The sequence below is a fragment of the Aotus nancymaae genome, unplaced genomic scaffold, assembly GCF_030222135.1.
Source record: "Aotus nancymaae isolate 86718 unplaced genomic scaffold, 86718_ANA_hifiasm-v0.15.2.pri h1tg000067l, whole genome shotgun sequence".
NCBI lineage: Eukaryota > Metazoa > Chordata > Mammalia > Primates > Aotidae > Aotus > Aotus nancymaae.
Genome location: NW_026988482.1, coordinates 32,744,301 through 32,763,077, shown reverse-complemented (window position 1 = coordinate 32,763,077; position 18,777 = coordinate 32,744,301). Strand labels below are relative to the sequence as shown.

Sequence of the window (18,777 nt, the reverse complement as noted above, 5' to 3'; positions counted from 1 at the left end):
CAGAACATTAAAAACAAAGAAACGATCTTATAACCAGCTAGAGAGTTTTGTTTTTTTTTTTAAAGGCAGATTACTCACAAAAGAAGAAATTGGATTGTCACCAGATTTCCCAATGGCAACAATAGAAACCAAAAGATAGTGAAATAATACCTTCAAAGACCTGAGAACTGGATACCCAGCATTTTAATAATGAGGGTGAAATACAAATAAAAACTAGGAGAATTTGACTAACTGACCTTTTTTTTCACCCAAGAGATGGGCCCCGTACTATAATATGTTACCGGGCGAGAGTGCAGTGGCACAATCATAGCTCACAGCAGCCTCGAATCCCTGGGCTCAAGGAGCCGTCCTCCCGCCTCAGCCTGTCCAGGAGCTGGCACTACAGGCCTGGGCCTCCACACCCGGCTTGCACTTCTAAGATGTACTTCAGAAAAAAGAAAAATTATCCCATTAAGAAGAGATGGCAGGAGTGGAAAAATTAGTAAGTATAATAGAGTTAAATAAAATTGTCAGTACACAAAAAAATGATGGAACAGTAATATATAATTTGTGAGTTTAGGACAGAATTAAAACACTGGGAAAAAGTAAATTAGGAAAGAGGTGACTGGAGTTAGCGTTCTGAGCGACTTTGCATTTGTATGGGAAGGGGATGAAGATTTAACTTTAGTCTTTGTCAAATACATGTGGCAAAATGTCAATGGTAGTTATGGGGGCCAGGCGAGGAGGCTCACGCTTGTAATCCCAGCACTTCGGGAGGCTGAGGTGGGTAGATCATTTGAGGTCAGCCTGGCCAACATGGTGAAACCCCATCTCTACCAAAAGTACAAAATTAGCCAGGTGTGGTGACGCCTGTCAATGGTCCCAGTACTCCAGAGGCTGAGGCAGGAGAATTGATGGAACCCGGGATGCGGAGTTTGCAGTGAGCCGAGATCTCACCACTGCACTCCAGCCCAGACGACAGAGCGAGAATTCATCACAGAAAAAAAAGTCAATGGTAGTTGCTAAAATAATGTAAATAAGATATATAACTTTCAAATCAGTAGAAGGAAATGGTAAAACCCAATAAGAAAACAAATACCAATCAACCCCAAAGACATGTATAAAAAAGTAAAAGATAGTAAAAATAAGTTCAGATATATCAATAAACACAGTGCAAGAAAACTAAACTCATCAGTTTAAAGTCAGTAATTGTCAAATTGCACTTAAAAAATTCAAGAGATGCTGTTTCAAGAGACATTCCAAAGACATAGGAATTTGGAAAGGTTGAAAGAGTGGAAAATGATATACCTAACACATATTATCCCAAAGAAAGTTAGTGTAGCTATATTAATATTAGATAATGTAGACTACAGAAAGCTTTATGAAGGTTGGAGAGGATGGCTACATAATGATTAAAAATTCAATTCCTGGCCAGGTGCCGTGGCTCACACCTATAATCTCAGCACTTGGGGGGCCGAGGCAGGTGGATTATCTGAGGCCAGGAGTTTGAGACCAACCTGACCAACATGGCAAAACCCTGTCTCTATTAAAAATACAAAAATTAGCCGGGTGTGGTGGCAGGCGCCTGTAATCTCAGCTGCTCAGGAGGCTGAGGCAGGAGAATCGCTGGAACCCAGGAGGTGGAGGTAGCAGTGAGCCGAGGTCGTGCCACTGCACTCCAGCCTGAGCAACAAGAGAGAAACTCTGTCTCAAAAAAAAAAAAAAAAAAAAAAAGTCAGTTCCTTAGCAAAATATGTCAGTTTTAAACTACAGAAAATATAAGGCCTGGAATTGTGAAAGAAATCAATAATTTTTAATTTTTGAGTTAGGGTCTCACTCTGTTGCCCAAGCTGGAATGCAGTGGCGTGACCTCAGCCACTGACTCACTGAAGCCTCAAACTCCTGGCCTCAAATGATCCTCCTGCCTCAGCCTCCCCCCACACCCAGCTAATTTTTAAAGTTTTTTGTAGAGACAGGGTCTCATTATGTTGCCAAACTGGTCTCGAATTCCTGGCCTCAAATGATCCTCCTGCCTTGACCTCCCAAAGTGCTGGGATTACAGGCGTGAGTCACTGCACCTGGCCTGATGAAATTTTTAACCAAAGAAAAATATCAAGCCCAGATGGCCCTAGAAATAAGTTCTGCTAAACTTTCAGGGACTAGATCATTTCACTCCCTTATAGCTCTTCGGGAAAATGGAAAGAGAGAACACATCCCAGCTCACCTGTGATCTCAATACAAACAAGATATCAAAACAAGACGAGCAGTGTCACTCATAAACCACTCAAAGTCATGGAAGTTAAAATCCTAAATAAAATATTAGTAAATTGAGGCCGGGCGCGGTGGCTCAAGCCTGTAATCCCAGCACTTTGGGAGGCCAAGGCGGGTGGATCACAAGGTCAAGAGATCGAGACCATCCTGGCCAACATGGTGAAACTCCGTCTCTACTAAAAATACAAAAATTAGCTGGGCGTGGTGGTTGCACGCCTGTAGTCCCAGCTACTTGGGAGGCTGAGGCAGGAGAATTGCTTGAACCCGGGAGGCGGCGGTTGCAGTGAGCCGGGATTGTGCCACTGCACTCCAGCCTGGAGCCTGGTGACAGAGTGAGACTCTTGTCTCAAAAAAAAAAAAAAAAAAATTAGTAAATTGAATCCAACAATATATAAAAGGATTATACATCATAACCAAGTTGGATTTACCCCAGGAATGCTGGGATCATTTAACATCAGAAAATTTATTCCTGGCTTGGGCGAAGTGGCACATGGTTGTAATCTCAGCTCTTTGGAGGCTGACGCGGGCAGATCACTTGAGCCCATTAGTTCGAGACCAGTCTGGGCAACATAAAAAGATCCTGTCTCTACAAGAAACTAAAAAATTAGTTGGGTGTGATGGTATGCACCTGTAGTCCCAGCTACTCGGGAGGCTGAGACGGTAGAATTGCTTGAACCTGGGTGTTCAAGGCTGCAGTGAGCTATGATTAACACCGCACTCCAGCCTAGCTGACAGAGTGAGTCCCTGCCAAAAAAAAAAAGAGAAAGAAAGAAAAGGAAATGTATTCCTGTAGTAACCACATTAACATATTAAAAGAGAACTATAAGATTATCTGAATAGTTGCAAAAAATTTTTTTAATGCTTTTATAAAATCCAACAATCCCTCATGGTAACAACTCACAGCAAACTAAGAACAGAGAGAACTTCCTTAAAAAAGGCATCTACCAAATTCCATAGCAAATATCATTCCTAACTGTAAAAAATTAGAACAGTTTCTTTTGAAGTCAGAAAACAGGACTGTTGCCATCAAAATCTCTACAGGGCTTTTCAAGGAAGATGAGGAGTTGATCCTGACTCCTATGGAAGAGCAAAGATCCAAAAAAAGCCAAAACATTCCCCATAAAGAATAAAAAGAAGCTAACCGGACTTCTAAAAACACTGGAACAGAACAGAAATCACAGAAATAGATCCATGCGTACTTCATTTGTGACAGAGGTGACTTTTTTTAATTTTAATTAAAATATGGAGTTTTATTTCACATGTATATTTTTGTCTCCCCACCATTTCCATGTCTGACCGCCGCTACCACTACGTTCTATCATAACATTCCATACATACTTAAAACCAAGCAAAGGGTGGAGTTCCATCTTTAAAAACCATAGGCATTTTGGACAACACATTCTTGGCAATGGAATCTGGACAACCTTTATGAAACACAATAGGGAAAGTTCTCACTCTGCATTATAAAAAGGACAGCCAGATATCAACTGTTACAGAAATGAAATAAGACGGAAAATTTTTAACAAATTATTTGAACTATTTTCTTAAAGAGACTTCCTCCACTGCCAGAGATCTTGAACAGCCTCCTGGTCAGTATCCGGAAGCAATTCTTCACATAATTGATGAACTTGGCTTCCACTTTGGGAAGAGAACCACCTTTTTGTATACTGGCTTGCATTTTTTCTTTAATATCTTCTACAGAAATAGGTCCTTTTGGTGTTTTAGGAGTTTTTTTCTTGTGTTTTGAAGGATTCTTGTCCTTTTGATATTGGTGTTGACGATAGTTTTGAGTCTTTTCTATTCTTATTTGACTTTTGTGCATTTTTGGCTGGAGTATCTCATATAGATTTCTTCACTGGTGCTTTTTCTTCAGTTTCCTCATCATCAAAATCATCATCATCATCATCATTATCTTCTTCATCAGCAGCAAGTTTTACTTTTTTCTGTGGAAACTTGCTACCACCTCCAGGGGCAGACCACTTTCCAGATATACTTCAGAGTTTCACATCTTCCTCTTCATCTTCTGACTCTGCATCTTCCTCCACAGCTAAGTACTGTCCACTAAGTACTGTCCACTAAGTACTCCACAACTAAGTACTGTCCACTAATATGCTCTGGCCCTGAACCACGCTTCAATGGTAAGACCACTGGTGGTGTTATTTCAAAGCCCCCAAGGGGAACCGTTGGCTGTACAGACATTTTCAAAGCTGCCAGTGTTACTTTAATTGGACTGCCTTCATAATTCATTGCATCTGCTTCAACAATCTGCAATTCATATTTTGCACCAGCCCCTAAATTGACCGTTTTTAAAGATGATTGGTACTCATTTTCATCATTATCCATCTGAAAGTGATAATCTTTGTCAGCCTTTAGTTCACAACTGAAAAGGTAGTCTGGGGCCTCAGGGGGCTCATGTCCATGTCCATTGAATCTTCCATCCCGTGGCAGCACGCACTTAGATGGGAGAAAAGGTGGACAGAGATAAATGACCACTGCTCAAAAGAGCAGCCGCACAGGATGGAATCACACCAGCAAGGTGACATTTCTGATCATTGGGGAAAGAAGGGACAATTTGGCAAAAGGTGCTAGTACAATTGATTATTCATACAGAAAAATATGGAATTTAATGACTCACTCCTTCCCCAATCAATTCAAGATAGATTAAAGACTTTAATTTAAAAAGCAAAACTTTAAACTCCTGGGAGAAAATCCAGGAGGGTTTCTTTAGAATCTTGGAGTCATCCTCACAAACACTAAGCACAATCCAGATTTCTAATCTAGTAGGTGTGAAATGGAATTCATTGCAATCTTAATCTTCGTGTCCATGATTGCTAATGGGGTTGAGCAACTTTTCAAGCATGTATTTGTTTCCATGTCTGTGAAAAACCTGTTCATGTCAATTTCCCATATTTCTAATCGTCCGTGTCTCAATGGTCTGTAGTTAATACATGTGGCAAATATCTTCTCCCAGTTTGTGGCTTAACTTTTCACTTTAGTAGTTTTGGATAAACAGACATTAGTTTTAATTTAGTCAAATTATCCTTTATGTTTAGTGTTTTTTATGTCTTAAGAAATTCTTTCCTACTTCACATGACCCACATGGGTTGAGATTAGGGGAGACACAGCACCCCAAGGAAATGGGGATTGAGTGCCACGTTGGGAGTAATGGCCACTGGGCCGGCCGTAAAACAACAAGTGCCAGGACTGAGGCAGAGACGCCAACTCCACACATTCCACTCACTTGAGCATATCTCAGGTGAAGATGGTGGGCTCTGAATCATAAAGTCCAGTTCTACCACTTCTTAGATATTTGACTATCTAAACTTCAGTTTCAGCGGGGAGCAGTGGCTCTTTCCTGTAATCCCAGTTCTTTGGAAGACCAAGGTGGGTGGATCACCTGAGGTCAGGAGTTTGAGACCAGCCTGGCCAACATGGTGAAACCCCATCTCTGCTAAAATACAAGATTAGCTGGGCGTGGTGGCAGGAACCTGTAGTCCCAGCTACTCAGGAGGCTGAGGCAGGAGAAGCACTTGAACCCGGGAGGCAGAGGTTGTAGTGAGCCCAGATTGCACCATTGCACTCAGCCTGGGCAAAAAGAGCACAACTCTATCTCGAAAATTAAATAAAATAAACCTCAGTTTCTTCATCTATAAATAGAAGATGAAGAGGAGGAATTGATAATAATATCAGCCTCACAGGGCTTCAGAGAAGAAGGAGCTGAACAACGTCTTTAAAAGTTAGCACTGCACCTGGCACAGAGGCACTGGGCACACTGCTGCTCTCAGCATCATTGCTGTTTATACACCAAACATTTTTTGAGCTCACCCCATCCTCACAGGGCCTGAAAACTACCTTTGAATAATTGAAGGTCAGTTGTGGAAGAGATTGTGAAGACCCTAAATCCAGGTGGGGAATCAATGGGCGACAATTGCCAGCGAGTGTTTGCACATGTGTGGGAACATAGGGCCTAGTTTTTCTTGCTAAGAAAACACAAATTTCGTCTGGGTGTGGTAGCGCATGCCTGTAATCCCAGCACTTTGGGAGGCCGAGGTGGGCAGATCACGAAGTCAAGAGATTGAGACCATCCTGGCCAACATGCCGAAACCCCGTCTCTACTAAAAATACAAAAATTAGCTGGGTGTAGTGGTGTGTGCCTGTAGTCCCAGCTACTTGGGAGGCTGAGGCAGGTGAATCACTTGAACCTGGGAGGCGAAGGTTGCAGTGAGCTGAGATTGCACCACTGCACTCCAGCCTGGGCAACAAGAGCCTGACTCTGACTCAAAAAAAAAAAGGAAACACACACACATTTCTCCAAGACGTCTTGCTGAATTTCAGGCTTAATTTCAGCATCTGTATCAATCAGGCCCCTGATTTCTCCTGGGGCCTTTAAGTACCCCACCATATAGCCACTTGAACTTGAACATCTGAATGAAACTTTCAAAGATGCATGCACATCATGATGCTTTCTCACTCACCTTGTCTGTCAGAAGGACAACACATCCTCGTCTGTTCCCATCTCTTCTCTGAGCTGCTGAAGTCATGTGGGGAGCTGGGTTACCCATTTGTACGGATGAATCAAAGTCTGGTTACCCGTCAGGCAGTGTCCTAGTGTCTAGGTTGGGGTTGTATGGACTGGCAGTACGAGGTACACAGTGGGGGAAGAAACAGGAGATTCCTGTTTGCTTATCTCTTCCCAGTAGCACAAAAATGGCTGGGAACAGGCCCACAAGTCAGAAGTGGGATGGAGATTGGAACAGAGTAGAGAGAGATGGGGCAGGCAAAGCTGGAAGCCTTCGTGTTAGTTCTCAAAGGGCTTGTTCTCATTTAAAGACATAGGCTGGGCTGATGGCAACGCGCAGCTGGCACGTGTTTCTTCATTGCCTGCTCTGGACCTGGCTTTTTTTTGTGTTAATTCCATTTGTCTTCATCTTCACCACTGCCATTGAGTGTGCATGCTATTTCTTACACCATTTAACCACGAGGAAACAGCTAAGAGGTGCCCAAAGTCACATAGCTAGCAACTGGTAAGTAGGGAATCATCTAAATTCACGATATCACCTGGGACTTAATGAGCATCTCCTAGGACTTTGAGCGAGACTTACAGTTTGCAGATCATGCCACTGCGCTGCGGCCTGGGTGAGAGCACAAAACTCCAGCTGAAAAAAAAGAAAAAGCAATGCTTCAGTGATGGCTGCTCCCCACTGTTGTGACTACATTTGAACACAGCGTGGTTGGGTATGATTGGGTCTCCATGGAAACAAAGCTTCCGCAGATACTTCTGCTTCCAGAGGAATCTGCTTCCAATCTCCGAGAATTCACTTCAAACACAGTCTCAAGACTTGATCTGCACTGCATTTTTACACATGAGCCTCTAAGGCAGTGCAGAGTAATGGCTGGGAACGCAGGATCGGCTATCGGGCCTGTCTCTGCCATTTACAGAATGGTCACTTGGGACAAGTTGTTCCCTCTCTCTGTGTCCCGGTTTATACCTGTATAAAATAGGGCTATTATAGTACTTACCGCATAAATTTGTTCTAAGTATTACCACATTACTAAACAAAATAAGTTTTAGTTATTATAATTCCTTCCCACCCACCTGTTCCCCTCCTGCTGCCCCGTTCCCAGCACTGGGATGACCAATTCATCCTGATTTGCTCAGGACTTGTTCTGATTTAGCACTGAAAGCTCAGCATCCTGAGAACCTGACTAAGGTTTGGGGGAATCAGCATGGTCAGTTGCCCTCCCAAACACTTCAGCCAGAGACATCGTAATAGTCCAGAATAACTGATGGCCAGTGGAGCTTGAGATGGTTTGAGTCCAAGATTTACACTGATAATTCAAAATCATGACAGTTTTGTGGTCACTGGACATAGAATGATAGCTCAGAGGCACAGAAAACTCAGCGAAGCCAAAGGCAAGTCCAACTAATTATTCAATTCTGAGCCCTCAAGGGCAGGAGCTGTCTTATTCATCTTTGTATCCCCCTCCACACTCATTTAACAAGGGTAAATTGTTAAATGAGTGAATAACAAATCCCAAAACCCACAGTGCAGGTTAGGTGCCATGCCTCATGCCTGTAATCTGAGCATTTTGGGAGGCTGAGGCAGAAGGATCACTTGAGCCCAGAAGTTTAAGACCAGCCTGGGCAGCAAAGGGAGATCCCGTCTCTACAAAAACAACACCCACAGCACAGAATGATCTTAAGTCCCAGGCCAGGAGCTGCTTGTTTCAACAAATCTCCAGGGCTGATGTGTTTGTTTGTTTGTTTGTTTGTTTTGAGACAAAATCTTACTCTTTTCGCCCAGGCTGGAGTGCAGTGGTGAGATCTCAGCTCACTGCAACCTCCATCTCCTAGGTTCAAGTGATTCTCCTGCCTCAGCCTCCCAAGTAGCTGGGACTACAGGTGCACACCACCATACCTGGCTGATTTTTGTATTTTTAGTAGAGATGGGGTTTCACCATGTTGGCCAGGCTGGTCTCAAACTCCTGACCTCCAGTGATCCACCCACCTCAGCCTCCCAAAGTGCTGGGATTATAGGTGTGAGCCACCATGCCTGGCCCAGGGCTGATTTTTTAAGGTTGTGTGCTAGGAGTGACCTTGGACTGCATCTAAATCTGGTTCTGGAATGAAGTTGGAGTAGGCTCTGCCTCTGGAGGGGGAAATCCCTTCCTGGGAATGAGATTTCTGCCTGGAAATTCATTCATGAGTCACTGTGTGGTTAAGGATTGATATTGGCTCATACCTGCACTGCAAACCCTGTCTTTAGAACTGGTGTGGTTTTAGATAGACTTATAGATACATTTATAGGTCATGCCTCATGCATATGACTCAGGAGGGAAGCCTGCTCCCAAAGAACGCCAGATGGTCTCCTGGGGGCCTCTGCTCACAGCCAGGTGTCCCCCAGGCCCTCAGGCTCCTTATGCATGGGACATGCAGGGGCTTTCAGAACATGGGGAGAAAACATTTCCATTTGCTGGGAATCTGGAGGGCAGGGACGTGGATTGTTCTCAGTGGAATAGTGGCAGGGCTTTGTCACTGTTATGTGCCAGAGAAGAAATGCTATAGAAGACTGATCAGATGCTCACACTTTGGGGTCAAATAGTCCTGGCTGTGCCTCTTACCAGATGTGATGTGAGACCTGGAGAGGTGACTTGCCCTCTCTGAGGCTCAGTTTCCTCATCTGTAAAACAAGGAGAATAATAGTAGTCAAGTAGTTGTGAGGTTTAAAGGACCGAGTCCATGTAAAGATGTATAATATGGGTCTACTACAGCTCAGAACTCACAGCCACTATTACAGACACACCTTGGAGATATTGCAGCCTCAGCTCCATGCCACTGCAATAAAGTGAGTATTGCAAGTTTTTTGGTTTCTCAGTGCATATAAAAGTTATGTCAGCTGGACACAGTGGCTCACGCCTTTGGGAGGCCAAGGTGGGAGGATCACTTGAGCCCAGGAGTTCGAGACCAGCCCGGGCAACATGGCAAAACACTGACTCTACAAAAAATACAAAAATTAGCCAGGCATAGTGATGCACGCCTGTACTCCCTGCTGCTAGAGAGGCTGAGGTGGAAGGCTCGCTTGAGCCTAGGGAGTGAAGGCTGCCATGAGCTGTGAGCATGCCACTGCACTCCAGCCTGGGCCGCAGAGCAAGACTATATTTTAAAAAAGTTATATCTACTGTACTGTAGTCTATCAAGTGTGCAAAAGCATTATGTCTAAAATACAAGGTACTTACCTTAATTAAACATACTTTATGGCTAAAAAAGGCTAATGATCGTCTGAGGCTTCGGTGAGTCATAATCTTTTTGCTGATGGGGGGGCTTGCCTTGATGTTGATGGCTGCTGATGGATCAGAGTGGTAGTTGGAGTGGCAGCAGCAGTTTCTTCAAAGAAAACAACAATGAAGTTTGCCACATCGATTGACTCTTTCATAAAAATTTCTCTACAGCACGTAATGCTGTTTGATGGCATCTTGTCCACAATAGAACTTCTTTTGAACTTGGAGTCAATCCTCTCCAACACTGCATTATCAGCTAAGTTTATGGGATACTCTAAATCCTTTGTTGTCATTTCAACAATGTTCACAGCGTCTTTACCAGAAGCAGATTTCATCTAAAGAAACCACTTCCTTTGCTCCTCTGTAAGAAGCAACTCCTTGTCTGTTCAAGTTTTATCATGAGGTTGCAGCAATTCAGTCACATCCTCAGACTCCATTTCTAGTTCTTTTACTATTTATATCACATCTGTAGTGACTTTTTCCACTGAAGTCTTGAATCCCTCAAAGTAATGCCTGAAGGTTGGAATTAACTTCTTCCAAATCCTATCGATGTAAATATTTTTACTTCCTCCCCTGAATCACAAATGTTCTTAATGGCATCTAGAAATGCTGAATCCTTTCTAGGAGAGTTTCAATTGACTGCTCAGATCCGTCAGAGGAATCACTGTCTATGGCAGCTATGGTGTGCTCTCGGCTCACTGCAACCTTCGCCTCCCGGGTTCAAGCGATTCTTCTGCCTCAGCCTCCCAAGTAGCTGGGACTACAGGCACGTGCCACCACGCCCAGTTAATTTTTTGTATTTTTAGTAGAGACGAAGTTTCACCGTGTTAGCCAGGATGGTCTCAATCTCCTGACCTCATGATCCGCCCACCTCGGCCCCCCAAAGTGCTGGGATTACAGGTGTGAGCCACCGCGCCCGGTCAGGAAAAGTTCTTGAAGCAAATTGAAAGTGCTACTCCAGTGAACACACAAAACACACAGAAAGATAAGAAAGCAAAACAGCCTTATTGCTGATGTGGAGAAAGTGTGAATGGTCTGGATGGAAGATCAAACCAGCTGTGGAAAGTAAAAACTTCCTCTTCAAAGTTTCCCTTCTTGTTAAAGAATAATAATAATAAATGTTAGAAATAATAGTTTGTATTAAAGACTTTCTTTAAAGCCTTCTTGCTTTCTGCTAATAACTCTTTGTTAAGCTCTATCCTATGTAGCTATTAGACATGCTCACAGGCATGTAGTACATTCTATGTCCTTGAACTTTAACCAAGGTATCTGTGCTGGATGCCTTCACAGGCACGTCCCAGCTCACAGCCTATGCCCCTTCTTTATTTAGACTTCCTGTTTCTCCTTTGTTTTAGATTAGGTAATAATGTTGTATGATCGCTAAAACTTCTGATTTGATAACTGTCTAGGGTTATGTAAGAACATGTACATGTCTTTGATAGATACACCCTAAAGTATTTAAGGGTACAGGGTTGCAATGTCTCCAACTTAACTCTTGAACAGTTAAGAAAAAAATTAATATGTAGGCTGGATACAGTGGCTCACGTCTGTAATCCCAGTAGTTTGGGAGGCCAAGGCAGGCAGATCACTTGAGGTCAAGAGTTGGAAACCAGTCTGGCCGACATGGTGAAGCACCATTTCTACTAAAAATACAAAACTTAGCTGGGCATGGTGGCATGCACCTGTAATCCTAGCTACTCGGGAGGCTGAGGCAGGAGAACTGCTTGAACCCGGGAGGCAGAGGTTGCAGTGAGCCGAGATGGCGCCACTGCACTCCAGCCTGGGCAACAGAGCGAGCCTCCATCTTAAAAATAATAGCAATAATATGTAAATATTGAAAAGTAGTGGCAAAGCAAATGTGGCAAAATGTGCCTTGGTAAATGTGGGTTGAGGGTATTTAAGAGTTCTTTGTGCTATTTCTGCAGCTTTTATGCACATTTGAAATTATTTCAAAATAAAAAGTAAAGCATACATAAATAAGAGGAAGCTAGGAAGTGACAAAACCATTAATGGAAGAATAAGAAACTGTGCAGTTTGGCCAGCAGCCAGCTCCCTGCTGGTTCCCACGTCAGCAGCTATGAGAAGCCCTCTGCCTCCTGGTCCTGTGTCCTTACCATGCCCCCTTGTGGTCAGCCTGGAAAGGCCAACTTGATAGTTACAGGCTGCTTCAGATCTGCCACCCATGTGGTGACAAGTCCTGGTGTGTTTGCATAGGTGGTTTGCGAAGGATCCAGGGCAGTGCCGCAGCCAGTGGCAAGCGATGAGGCAGGGGCTCCTACGGCATTGTTTGACCTGCCTGCAACCTTTTTACCTACATATCTCATGAAGGGATCAAGGAGAAAAGCACTGTGGTCTCCGAAACGACTTCCAGCACTGAGATGCTGCCTTCAGGGGCAAAGATGAACTCACCCCCCAGAAGAGGAGCAGTGCTTATTGTCAGACAGAAGAGGGCGTTGTTTTCTCCCATGTCATCCTTTGAATTGGCACCGACAGGCTTTGGCTGCCAGCTGTGCCCACTAACTGTGGTTTCACAGATCTGCAAATCCCAAGGGTAGGATTGGGGTGAGGTTAATGACACAGGGATGGATCATGTCTTTGACACTTTGTTCATCATGGATTTTTCTGCATTAATTTTTGATTTTTCAAAATACTGCATTGAATGTTATTTAGCTTGATTACTGAGTTATTTGGCAACTCCTTAAATTTTGTGCCTGAGGCTAGTGTCTCATTCGCCTTGCCCTAGTCCTGCCTTGACAGATCTAATCCATCAGTCGTATCACCACCAGCTCAGGGTTTGCAATTAGGCCCTTTTGTACCTATAAAGAAAGACACTAGCAAAAGGAATTAATCCTGAGAACGTAAATGCCTGATTTTTATTTTTTGAGGCAGGGTTTTACCCAGTCACCCAGACTGAAAGACTGGAGTAGAGTGGCGCAATCATAACTCACTGTAGCCTCTAAATCCTGGGCTCAAGTGATCCTCCCACATCATCCTCCGGGGTAGCTGAAGCCAGAGATATATACCACCATGCCCAGCTAATTTTTCTATATTTAGTAGAGAAAAGGTGTCACTGTTTCTCAGGCTGTTCTTGAACTCCTGGGCTCAAGTGATATGCCCGCCTCGGCCTCCCAGGGTGCTGGGATTACAGATGTGAGCCACTGTGCCCAGTCAAATGCCTGCTTTTGATGTCACTTCACAGCCAGCAACTGGAGACCAACTTCTTTGTCTCCAAGTCTCAATTTCTTCATCTGTAAAATGAGGATAGCAATTGCTCCTTTGCACAGTTTATTCTGAAGACAGAGTATCACTCCAACTGAGTACCCCTAAGGGCCAGGCACCATGCTGAGTCTGCCCTTTAGTTATAACCTCTCTAAATTTTCACAGCCCTACCATGTAAGAGATACTATTATCCCCATGTTAAAGGTGAGGAAAAGGGCACAGAGAAGTTTGGTTATTTTTCCAAGGCTGAACAGCCAGTAAGTGAAAGTGTATATGCTTTAAGGTCATCAGCATTCCTGACATGAGATGATCCCCATGCCCCCGGTGATGTTTGGCAACATCTGTCAAAATTTTTGGTTGTCACAACTGGGGGATGCTATTGGCATCTAGTGGGTAGAGGCAGGGGATGCTGCTAAATGTCCAATAACACACAGGATGGTCCCCACAACAAAGTATTATCTGGCCCCAAATGTCGATAGTGCCAAGGCTGAGGAGCCTGCTCTATGCTATGCTCCCGAGTCAGAAAGTTATATGAGGACTTAGCACTTGGTGCTTCATGAAAGGCAGATATTGTTGTGGTTGTGGTTGTTATCACCTTTTGTCTCTATGGCCGAAGGCTCCCATAGTTCCCAGGGAAGCTGAGTTCCCTTGGTACAGCACCCACACTGTGATCAAGAACACCATCTCTAGGCCAGACATGGTGGCTCATGCCTGTAATCCCAACACTTTGGGAGGCCAAGGTGGGAGGATCACTTGAGCCCAGGAATTCAAGACCAGCGGAGCCACATGGTGGAATCCTGTCTCTATTAAAAAATAATAATAATACAAAAATTAGCCTGGCATGATGGCAACACCTGTGGTCCCAGCTACTTGGGAAGAAGAAGTAGGAAGATTAGATTACTTGAGCCTGGGAGATCAAGGCTGCAGTGAGCTGAGATAGCGCCACTGCACTCCAGGCTGAGTGACAGAATGAGACGCTGTCTCAAAAAAAAAAAAAAAAAAAAGAACTTGGTCTCTGGAGTCCATTAGAGTATCATACATCGCATTCAGCAACAACTTACTGAGCAACTGCAACTTGACAGTCCTGTTCCAGACGGCACAGACACACAGAGGTACCCCTGCTTCTATGCAGCTGCCTACTGGGGAGACAACAGTAGACAAGGAAACACACAAGCTCAGAGAGAATAAGACATTATAATGCATGCTATGAAGTGACAGACCTGGGCACCCCGAGAGAGAAGAAGAGGGAAGACTCTGATGGGGTCAGGAGGCCAGGAGGGCTTCTCTGAGGGTGTGACAGTTAAGCTGAACCCTGAGGCCGGAGGAAGGAAGAGCATTGTAAGCAGAGTGAACAGCCGTGCCAAGGCGCTGAGCGGGGAACTGAAAGCCAGGCATGGGGAGGGGAGACCAGTGGGGGAGTAAGAGGGGAGTAGAGCATTATGACCTGGAAAATGTGGGCAAGTAGAGGCCACATTAAGGAGATTGGTCTTTGACAAATTAAGGACACTAGAAGGATTTTAATCAGAGCAGGCCTGCCCTTCAGAAAGTGACTCTCGAGGTCCGGCACAGTGCTGTGTGGAGGATGGTGTGTAAGGCTGAAACCCAGAGTGTGTGTCATCATCTGGAAACAAGCCTGCAAAGGTGAGGTTTGTCAGTTACACAGCCTTAACTCACGCACCTTCCTCCCCGCAAACTCTAAGCTGGTTGCGAAACGTGATGATGGAGCATTTTGCATATGTTGCAAACTTAATGCTTATTCATTTTTGGACAAAGACCAGGATCAGTCACTGGAAACACCTGTTTGGATCATGAGGCTTGTCCTCTGCCAGGAGTGGGAACTGTCCTGCAGGCTTCATGTTTCTTCTTGCTGCTTTTGGGTGACTCAGCCTGTGACACTTTTGTTTCTCCTGAAATCTCCATATCTCACTTTTCTCAAATTCCAAGGTAGACTTTGCGCAACGTATCTGTCTCCTCCACTGACTCCTGTCCCATCAAGGCCCGTTGTCGGTGACTGTTGGGGGCCATGTGTCTGAATTCCTGATCCTCATTTCAGCCCATCTATGTGACACGCATGGAGCTCTTCAGCGGGGACTTACTGACCAGGACAAGAGCTTGAGACTGTGAGGGGATCTGATTGTCACTACACAATCAAGGACAGTATTCCCAAGAGTGGATGTTGCTCAAGATAGTCTATGAAGAAATTCTATGAAGAAAAGGGCTCCACAGACAGCAAATCTGTGACACCCTGTTTCAACATAGTTAAGCGGCTTTTTACAATTACAGGACTTTTCAAAACATTTAATATGCTAATGTGCATTACAAATCTCCAAGAAAGAGTGACACATATTTATCCTTCCTTCCAGGTGCATCTTGCAGACTGGTATTTGCAAGTATATGCAGCAGGAAACTTCCTCCTGAGGATGGAGACCCCTGGGCTGTCAGCAGGCATTAGGCAACTGTCTGCTTTTTCTTCTGGGCTCTCGGCATCCAGGAGGGCTGCCTCAAAATTCCCAATTCCCAGCAAGAGAAACCAATGGAAGGATGAGACAGAGGGTTTCTGCCTTTCCTGGGTCCTCCAGTACTACATGGAGAGGTTGGAGTGAACTTTCTGGAGGTAGGGTCAATGACTCTTGGAGGTAGGCGAAAGCTTCCCTTGACTCAGTGGCACACAAAGACAGAAACCTTGTTTGCATGTGCATTTCTTAACCTGCTTAAAAGAACGAAAAACTCTTAGCACTTTTTTCTTCTTCTCTAATTACTAAAGAAGTACATGTTATGTAAAAAAAAAAAAAAAAAAAAAAAAAAAAATCAAACCATACACAAGTGTCTAGAGTAAAAAGCGGAAGCCCTGCTTTCACCTCCTGCCCTGCATCCCACCCTGCACCCCGCAGTGTTCCATACTAAGGTTTTAGAATGCCTGGTTCAGTCAGTAGGCGAGAAGGTTAATCTGGAGTCAGAGTGACTGGGCTCGAATCTCAGCTTTGCCACATACTAAATTTTGTATCCTTGGGCACAAGCCTGTTTGCTCATTTCTAACATAATGTAGCCATAGGAAGGGCTTGGGAGATATGGAGTGAGATCAAACACAGGAAGCCCTAACACGGCACCTGCATCTATTTGGACTCAGTTAAATTTGGCATAGAATTTTCCTTCCAGAGTCCAGGGATTTTTTTTAAAAGTCCAATTTCAGCCAGGCACGGTGGCTCACACCTGTAATCCCAACACTTTGGGAGGCTGAGGCAGGCGGATCATCTGAGGTCAGGAGTTCGAGACCAGCCTGACCAACATGAAGAAACCCAGTCTCTACTAAAACAATACAAAAAAGTTAGCCAGGCATGGCAGCTCATGCCTGTAATCCCAGCTACTCAGGAGGCTGAGGCAGAAGAATTGCTTGAACCCAGGAGGCGGAGGTTGCGGTGAGCCAAGATTGCACCATTGCACTCCAGCCTGGGCAACAAGAGTAAAACTCCATCTCAGAAAAAAAAAAAAAAAAAGTCAAATTTCATGCAGTGAATGTGCTAATTAGAGAATAGGGTCCATCTCTTCAATTTGTTCATGTGAATCTTTTAATTCCTCAAGGCCAGTTTCTGTATGTAGAAACCACTATATATTGGTTTACTTTATTTTTTTCAAGTTAATATTCAAATTGTCAAAGCTGGAAATGAAAAAACAGATAAGTTGACTTTATTCTACACATCACCTTGTTTTTGATTTCTTGGACTTTGATGGAATGATTACTATCTTAGAATATGCCATGCCTCCATAAATATATATACCAAAAATTAAAAATGAAAAAAATGTGTTAAAAGAAAAAAAAGAAAATGCCATGCTTTTAAGTTCAGCTCACAAAAGTTCTCACTATTTTTATAAATCCAGCTAGGATTTCCAGATAAAATACAGGTTTCCCAATTAAATAAGAACTACTCCAAATTCAAACTACCTTCAGTTCTATATTTTTATTTGTTAAATCTTCCAACCCTAAACCCAACACACCTGAATAATTACTTACAAGGGGTTTGCAGCTGATTTATAAACATTTTAAAGTTTATTTAATATACCCTATTTCCTTTTAAAAGTTCTTCAGTTGTCTGAACTAACAAAAAAGCTACCTTTAAAAAATACTAAATCATTTGAATCCTAATAAATTAAATAAGCAAAACACTGCTAACCCAAAGTGCTTATAAATAACTGTATTCAGACTAAGGTTTCCATGTAAAGTCATGAATCTGAATCAAACCCTACCAACTGCACATTTTATAAGACAGTTACAAGATTTTCTCTTTAGTAGGCCAAGAAGCTCTAAGTCCATAAAATACCACATATTTCATCTTGAAACACACAAGAACATTATACCATGGCTCTGAGTCTCTTAAACATTTCTACACTTAATTCTAAATCTTTTTCTAGTTGGAAGATGCCCATTCACCAAGAAAGACAATTAACCATTCCCTAGAGCTACTTTTTCTTGAGACAGAATCTCCCTCTGTAACTCAGGCTGGAGTACAGTGGTACAGTCTCGGCTCACTGCAACCTCCACCTCACAAGTTCAAGCCATTCTCTTGCCTCAGCCTCCCAAGTAGCTGGAATTACAGACATGCGCCACCACGCCTGGCTAATTTTTGTATTTTTAGTAGAGACAGAGTTTCACCATGTTGGCTAGGCTGGTCTCGAACTCCTGACCTCAAGTGATCCACCCACCTCAGCCTTCTAAAGTGAGGCACTGCGCCCAGCCCAGAGCTACTTTTTACCAGAGATTCAACCAGGTCTGAGGTCTTAGACAACAGGGAGATTCATTGCAGCACGAACTCAGGAAACCATTTCCTTCCATGTACTATTTGGGGTTATCTTCTAGAATTCTTGGCATGCTTAGTCAGGACTTTGACTGATGAGACTTAGCCTGACATCAGACTTAGCCTGACATCAGACTTAGCCTGATGCATGTTGGGAATATATATATATATATATATATATATATATATATATAATTTTCTCTGAGGCTATGGCCACAGATCCATCACCTTGAGAGGGGGTGTTCTGGAGATCATGATGCTGACTTTGAGTTATTCTCATTCCTTACCCTTTTCACAGAAGAATTATCTTTGCCAAAGTCCGTTAATATACCTTGATTGGATTTTGCTTTTTTTCTTTTTGCTTTACAGATAGATCTTCATAGTTTCCTGCCTAAATCTCTAAAAATCATTTTGCTTGAGCTGAAATCCTACAGTTCTTACAAGACCTTTTCCTCCCATGGTCACACAATTCTCGCCAACATTAAATCAATATCAGCTTGGACCATGGGTCTCTCCATGGGTTTCACAGGCTATTTGCTCTCAAAGTCAAGGGAAATTTTCCTCATCCATTCGATCAGATCCCCGTTGCTTTCTCTGGCAACACGCTACTAGAATTTGTACAGTAAAACCGCCTACAAAATTAAGTAATTTAAACTACACTTGACCTTACTTTACACCACCAGGGCAATTAGAGTCACAGTCTGGGTGTGTCCGAGGACAGTGGGCCGCCAAATCCCAG

At 43.6% G+C, this 18,777-nt stretch overlaps 1 pseudogene; it reads right to left on the bottom strand.

The window, feature by feature from the left end:
* Positions 1–3,466: 3,466 nt before the first annotated feature.
* On the bottom strand, positions 3,467–9,999 carry LOC105724310 (nucleophosmin-like; annotated as a pseudogene).
* Between the last annotated feature and the right edge of the window lie 8,778 nt (positions 10,000–18,777).